The sequence below is a fragment of the Puntigrus tetrazona genome, unplaced genomic scaffold (assembly GCF_018831695.1).
Source record: "Puntigrus tetrazona isolate hp1 unplaced genomic scaffold, ASM1883169v1 S000000234, whole genome shotgun sequence".
In the NCBI taxonomy this organism is placed as follows: domain Eukaryota; kingdom Metazoa; phylum Chordata; class Actinopteri; order Cypriniformes; family Cyprinidae; genus Puntigrus; species Puntigrus tetrazona.
Genome location: NW_025047902.1, coordinates 470,001 through 477,500, shown reverse-complemented (window position 1 = coordinate 477,500; position 7,500 = coordinate 470,001). Strand labels below are relative to the sequence as shown.

At 42.5% G+C, this 7,500-nt stretch overlaps 1 protein-coding gene across 1 annotated transcript in view; it reads right to left on the bottom strand.

Moving 5' to 3' along the window:
• Window positions 1-6,054, bottom strand: part of mgat3b (beta-1,4-mannosyl-glycoprotein 4-beta-N-acetylglucosaminyltransferase b) — a 19,294-nt gene extending 13,240 nt beyond the window's left edge. Inside the window, exon 1 of the mRNA XM_043230875.1 lies at window positions 4,988-6,054. The gene's annotated coding sequence lies outside the window, so the exon portion shown is untranslated. The remainder of the gene's footprint in view (window positions 1-4,987) is intronic.
• Between the last annotated feature and the right edge of the window lie 1,446 nt (window positions 6,055-7,500).

The window sequence follows — 7,500 nt, the reverse complement described above, 5'->3', positions numbered from 1 at the left end:
CTGCTTAGCTCCGCCCACTGATGAGTGTATGTAGTGTAATAAAGAAGGAAATACATTTTAAGGTGGATTTGTTTACAATCAAGACACGATTCCACGTAACCATGCATATTACTAGAAAATCATCCATTAAATAAGTGCTAATTAATGCCTTACTCTGCATCCCTCACCCTACCTGAGACCTAACCTTAACATCTACCACACCAACCACTAATATGAAGCAAATTATGATTTTATTGAGGGAAAACGTGTAGTTAATAGCTAAGTGTTACCAAAAATATTCCTAACATTACAAGTGAAGCTCTTTGTGCTGGATGTTTTCACTGTTGGTCGTGGTTTGTTTCTTCTCGACTGGTGTTCACTCAGCTTCTGTGTTGTTTGTTGGCACACTGTCTACACAACGGTTACACACACCTTTTAATCCCACAGACATCTCGTCTTTGTCTCTGAATGAAATGCGTTGGAAAAGACGCCTCAGGTGACAGAAACTACATGAGAAACACACACACACACACACACACACACACACACACACACACGCGCACACACACACTCACACACACTCACGTGCACACACACACACACACACACACACACACACACACACACACACACACACACACACACACACACACACACACACACACACACACACACACACACACACACACACACACACACACACACACACACACACACACACACACACACACACACACACACACACACACACACACACACACACACACACACACACACACACACACACACACACACACACACACACACACACACTCAAACACACACACACACACACTCACACTCACACACACACACACACACACTCACAAGCACACACACACACACACACACACACACACACACTCACACTCACACACACACACACACACACTCACAAGCACACACACACACACACACACTCCTGATATCATCCGTGTGACTCTTCATCAAATATTTAAAGGCTTGATTTCTAAACGCGTTCTCAACTATACTGAAGTTTACTCCAGGGCTGATACGAGTGTGTGTTAAACGGACAGTTCACCCACAAATCGTTAGTCACACACACTCACACCGATCCAAACCCACAAGACCTCCGTTTATCTTCAGAACACAAATCAAGATATTTCTGGATCCTAACATGAACACAGCAAGGACGCTGTTAAAACAATCCCCGTAACATCAGAGCTTCAGCTGCGTGATGAAAACTAAGAACAAGGACCTGCCTCCTCTGTGTTTTCTTATATAGTATCACATAACCATCACACGCACACAGACACACTGTTTATGTCTTGATCTGGACATGAATGTTGTTCATGTGTGTGATCATCTACAGGGTGATAAACTGTGGTGTGGATGGGTTTAGCTCTGGTGAAAGCGTCTGGTCTTCCAGGTATCACACACTTTCACAGAAGTGACCGCAGCATCGTGTTCTTAAAGGGCCAGAATTGATTTTTTACTACTTCTTACGTTAATCTAAGTGTGCTCCAGTCTGCTATTTTGAGTCACAGCGAATATGAACTTAAGTGTGCTTTTAAATGACTTTCTCTGAAAAAAACAAACAAAAAAAGTAGATCTTGCCCCACATATATTTAAAGCTTCAAACATAAGTGTCCAATACATTACAAATACATTTTATTCATATATTAATACTATATTTTACATAATTAATTTAATTTTAAATAAGTGTATTTTCTATGCATGCTGAGTAAATCTAAAAGTGCACAGAGAGCAAGTTTAAAGAGTTCTCTGCTCTTCAATTATGTTCTTAAAAATGTTATTTATAAATGATTTATAGAATGTTTTAGTTGGACGTCAAAAAGTAACCTGTAATATTTGCTGAATGATAAAATGTAATGTTCCAAAAACGTTTGTATAACCAAGAAAAAACATTCTGACACAACTGAACATTTTGAACATTTGGAGAACATTTAGAAATTATATTTTTATAACTTATAAAAAGTTATCAAGTTAATAAAAGATATCTCTGAGTAAACAGTCGCTCTAAAGAGAAACAGTAGAAGACTCTGATAAATCACACACTGATCTGATTGGCCCAAAGCACTGAACGCATTCATATGTGCTATAATTGGCACATAAAACACACACACACACACACACACACACACACACACACTCATAGACTATGCGTGTGTAAATCTGTTATTCCTCTAAATGGACTGGACAGAGGATCTCAGGCGGCTCTGGGACAGGAAGCGGTCATCAGAGAGCAGGAAGTGCACCGCTGGAGAGAGTGTGTGTGTGTGTGTGTGTGTCTGCGGGACGATCCCCCCGCTGACGGGAAGCGAGTGGAACGTTCCGTCAGGCGTCGCTCGGCTCACACTCAGAGGTCAGAAACAGGTCAGCACCATTTTGGCTGCAGTAGGTGTGTTCAGGACGCAGCTGTAAGGAGACACCGACACACACACACACACACACACACACACTCAAGACAGACCGCCTCTAATACAACTATCCCCCGTCCCGGACCATATCATGAAGGACAGATCAAATGCATTAGAACCGAACAGATTTTCTCTCTGCACTGGAAAAGTGTTCATTTAAATGAATTCTGAAGAAGCACAGCTGCTGAATATTTCATCACAATTTCATTGTGTTCAGTAAATATGTAAACACTGAAATTTACTGAATTAATTCGTGCTGGAATTAACAAATCACTTTTGGTTGCATTAACTGCAAATGCATGGCTGTTTTTTTAGTTCCCAGAATGCTATTTTGTTGAATAAACGCTGAAACGAAGTGTTATTTTCTGCATGAGAGTAGAGACCAGGAACATCTACTGTGAATGTGCTCAGGTTCCTCACAAACTGGAAATGGTCTAAAGTTAAGATAAATGAATGATCATTTGTACTTATTCACTTTGATTTTAATTTAGACAAAGAGAAATGCACTCGTGAATAAAAAGAATGCTGGTAAACACCGACTTCTGGTTTTATATGAAGTCAATCAGTAGCTTTCAGGAACTGGTTTGCTCAAAAAGAAGATGGGTTTGGAACGATTCGAGGCGGCGTAAACAATCACAGAACTTGGATTTTTACGGAACTGTGTATTAATAATTATTTAACTGTAATACTTCCTTAAATATGAGCGCAAAAACGTACAATAGATACGATAGAGTTTCTCTTTTGGTGCGCAGACTTACATTTATTCATTCAGAAGATGCCTTTAAACAGTTTTTTAGGTGGACTGAAACAAGCGGTTCACAGAAGAGGAAATGAAACACGAGAAGAGCTCTTAATACAGGTTCAGACACTGTTTAGAGCACGCTGGAACATGGAGAGATTAAACCAAAGAGGAAGCACGCATGAGGCTGTGAAGATCCCTCCACACACACACAGATAAAGCTCAGAATCATATTAATCAGGCCTTGATCATTTTGAGAGAACTTAATATTCGTAACTATGAATTTATAACCGCACCGGTCCTTCCTCCTCACTGGAACACCAGAGCCTTTGTGTGGAGCAAAGATGAGTCCAGAAGAATGAGGAAAGTTTGGGATACGACTCTCGGTACAGAAAGAGCAGAAGCCATCGTGAAAAGATCGTGAAAATCAAGTGGCCTCAGACCTCCTCAAACACTTCTCCCGTGATCACACAGTCCTCTCAGTGTTGACTTCATCAGCCCGTGGTGTTTGTCTGTTATCTCACACACCATATGAGCCGAAGAAGACATGAGCCTCAACATCTGCTCTCCGTGTGTTCACACACACACACACACACACACAGTCATTGTGTAGGGATCTGTAGGGATCTGTGCTGTAGGTCAGTCACCTGTGAGCCGAAACTCAATCCACATCATTACCTAGAAAACAACGGAGCAGAGAATAAAGAGAAACACAGATCTTCACCTCGATTAACATCAGACCCATCCGTCCAGCAGAACCCTGCCACAGCCCGACTAAAAGCAGGAATATGAACATATAGAGATAACGAAGCCTGAGGACGATTAGCTTGATTTCTTGATTTAGGGAATTCTCACGACTTCAACGCAAACACTTTCATTTTAAAGGATTTTTGAATTCTTTACATCACAGTGTCTGAAGAAGTCTGAAGAATAAAAACATCCTGACGTTCAGTGACAGGAAACTGCCCGGTCACACTGAATCCAAATCATGCGCCAAATCATACAAAACATGATTTCTGAATTATGAGTCAGACACGTTCTTATCACATCCATGCATCTGATATGATGTTTTCACACAGATCTGGAGTCAAACTACATCAGATCAGAGCAGAAGCAAATAACAGCCAGCCTTCATTTTTTCCACATTATATTTATATTTATGAACCGGACATATTCTTATAACACTCAGGCATCTGATATAGCGCTTCCACACAGATCTGGAGTCAAACCGCATCAGAATCTGGATTGAATCTTCAGAGGCCTGCAATGTTTATATCACGCATAGAAAAGCCTGGCAGGATGCAAAACCTGCTGAACGTTTATATTTGATTCTCACAGCATCGAACAGCTCGTTGTGAAGAAACCACATCGGATCTGAAGCGGAAGTGAATCCGCATTAGTAATACTAACAGAAACTGAAAATATTCTTCATTTACTTCACGCTCAAAAAACGACTTCTTACTGTGGGTTATCTGTGAACCAGACAGGTCCTTGTCACATTCACGCATCCTATATGATGTTTCCACACAGGTCTGGAGTCAAACCGCATCACAATCTGGATTGCATCTCCAGAGACCTGCAGGGTTGCACCAACACAACGACTCCATTACACATTTAAATCACATTTACAGTCCTGGCTTTGATAACGTGATCTGCTCGCTCTGCAGACAAACCCACATCTGATCCGAAGCGAATCCGCATCAGCGAGATTAAGAACAGCAGCGAGCGTTTAATAACGAGACGCCCGTGATTTCGGCTCGTTTGACCGAGCAGATGCTGCACCCCATCAACCGATCCGTGTGTGTGTGTGTGTGTGTGTGTGTCTCACCCATCGCCTGACGCTCCTCTAGATGTTCATTGCGGATGGAGGCGCTGCGGTCGGTCAGGGTGGAGGTGAAAGCGAGGCTTTTGTTCGCATCGGAGCGGTCGGACGCGTCGCGGAGCGCGGGTGATGCTTCAGTGACGCTCCGTCGGTGATGCGGGAGGATCTCGCTCGCGTCGCGCGTCCGCGTGTAAATCCATCCTGCTGCGGAAGAAAGAGAAACGCGCCGTCGATGTGCGTCGACGCCTCGATCCCCGTTTTATTTCCGTTAACGGGAGCGCCGAGTCCGTCCGTCCGTCCGCGCCGCTCCTCTCTCGGTCTGTTTTTCTGCTGAAATGACGCTCTTCCGCCCAGCAGTGATCGGTGCGTCCGTCGATAACGTTACCGGGGGCGCGGAGACCCGCAGCTCCGCCCTCCGGACCACCGACACACACACACACACACACACACACACCAGCGGATCACTTCAGCATCACGCAGCTCTTCATCCGCCACACAGCGCATTATTCATCATAAATCATATCTGATTCATCCGTCCAACACTTTCATCACGTTCATATCAGGAGACACGACGTCGTGCTTCAGGAATAAAACAGGAACGCTTTTGTCGAGCTGCTGTATTCTCTGTTATCTCTCGTCAAATGAAAGAAAAACGTTTTAAACGTTATATATTCACGGAAAGTTCTCTCGACCTGCGTCCTTCAAACGTTAGCGCAAAACGTTCTTCATAAATCGTTATGTAACTTTTCTGTAATATTTTAGTGGGATATTCGTCTTAAGATGGTTTAGAGATCCCTCGAATGTAACATGCTCGCTAAAAGATACGTTTTAGACTTTTAAATGGCTTCGCAAAACGTTATTAGGATATTTTTAGAACATATTGGCTATTTCTAAAAAGTATTTGACGCCGCATTTTGACCATTTTTACGCAAATCCGCGTTCAACCCCGTTACCGAAGATACCGTAAGAAAAACTACCAAGCGTTTTGCAAAAGTGGCAAACCAACAGGGTTTGAATAAAACCATAGATAAAACCGAGTTGAAGTTTACTCTGATCTATCTGTGTGTGAGAGAGATAGGAGGCGTGGAGCTGCTCTGGAGAGGTTCTTCGGGTCTCTGGATGAAGATCCTCGGAGTCTCACGCGTTTTCCAAGAATTTAACCCGAGACTTCGTTATAGCGCCACCTTGCGGTCACTTCAAGACATCTCGACATCCAGACGTGTCTGACAGCTCAGATCAAAGGCGTGTTTTCACGCCAGATATCTGTAGAAGTTCAGCATGAGAACAGCTTTCCAGACGCTGAAGATCAGGGGCCCCTGGGGGCCGGTCAGGTCTGATGAAAGCCCCACATCTCATGATATCATAGGATTCAATTGGAATAATCTTCATTAGATGCTGACTCATCTCAGCAGTTCCAACATTTAAAGCCAAAGTGTGAGATTAATATTATTAAGTTAAATTCAAAATGTTAAAGTATTAATAGATATATTCTAAGAGTATATGAATAAGTGGAATTACACATTTATTACTGTATTTTTTTCAATTATTTAACCACGGATGAAAAGGACGTGTTTGCCCGACTCTTCTCAGGTGATCTTTTTAATTCTGTCTGTTCAGGTATCATGACGTCTCTGGGGGGTAGTTGACATGTAGTTATTTAGTAGAAAGTGGACTAAAGTGCAACCCACGGTTCTGTTTCAGAAAGCTGCAAAATGCAAACCTTTGTTTGAACTTATCAATAAAAAGCTGTGATGAAGCTCATCTACAATCTCTCTGTGAGTTCTGTTTCAGGGTCCTCAGCTTCTCTGTGACAGCTTTGGAAAGTTATTGTTGAGAAGGTCAAACATTAAGATCTCAGCTGTCTGCATCATGATATATTTTTGACGATGTTTCGCCGTGTTCTTCTGTCTGGTCTGAGCTTGAGCTCATTGATCTGATTTCATCCTCAGGATATTATTCCCTTATTTCATCAAACACATCTCAGAAACACTCCTCCTGCTCTGTTGTTGGTTAACAAACATTTGTCCACTGGTTCCTTTCCTAACGCTCTTAAATGTTAAATAGCAAACGTACCTGCATCATTGCTCTCCCTATTTCTAATTGACCCTTTATCTGAAAGATCCTCGAGAACGTTGTCCTGATTCCCTCAGAGTCACACTGGGCTGTTAATTCTGTTCATGAGACGTTTGAATCCCTTTAAGGAGTCTCAAGTGATCATTGAGAAATCCATGGCCTCCGAGTGCTGTCTTTGGTCTGTTTGACCGTGAGGTTCTCCTGATATCTGAGGACCTTCCAGGCCGTGGTTCTGTTCCTATCTGACCGGTGTTTTAGTGTTTGTTTTGGTGATTAATCCTCCTGTTAATCGTGGAGTTCCTCAGGGATCAGTCCTTGGCCCGGTTTTCTTCACACTGTATGCTATCTACAGCTTTCGTTTTTTAACAAATATAGAGCATCCTTTCATCTCAGATCTATTCTACTTTAAAGCATCATTATAAAAATACAACCAGCACTGTTAGTCT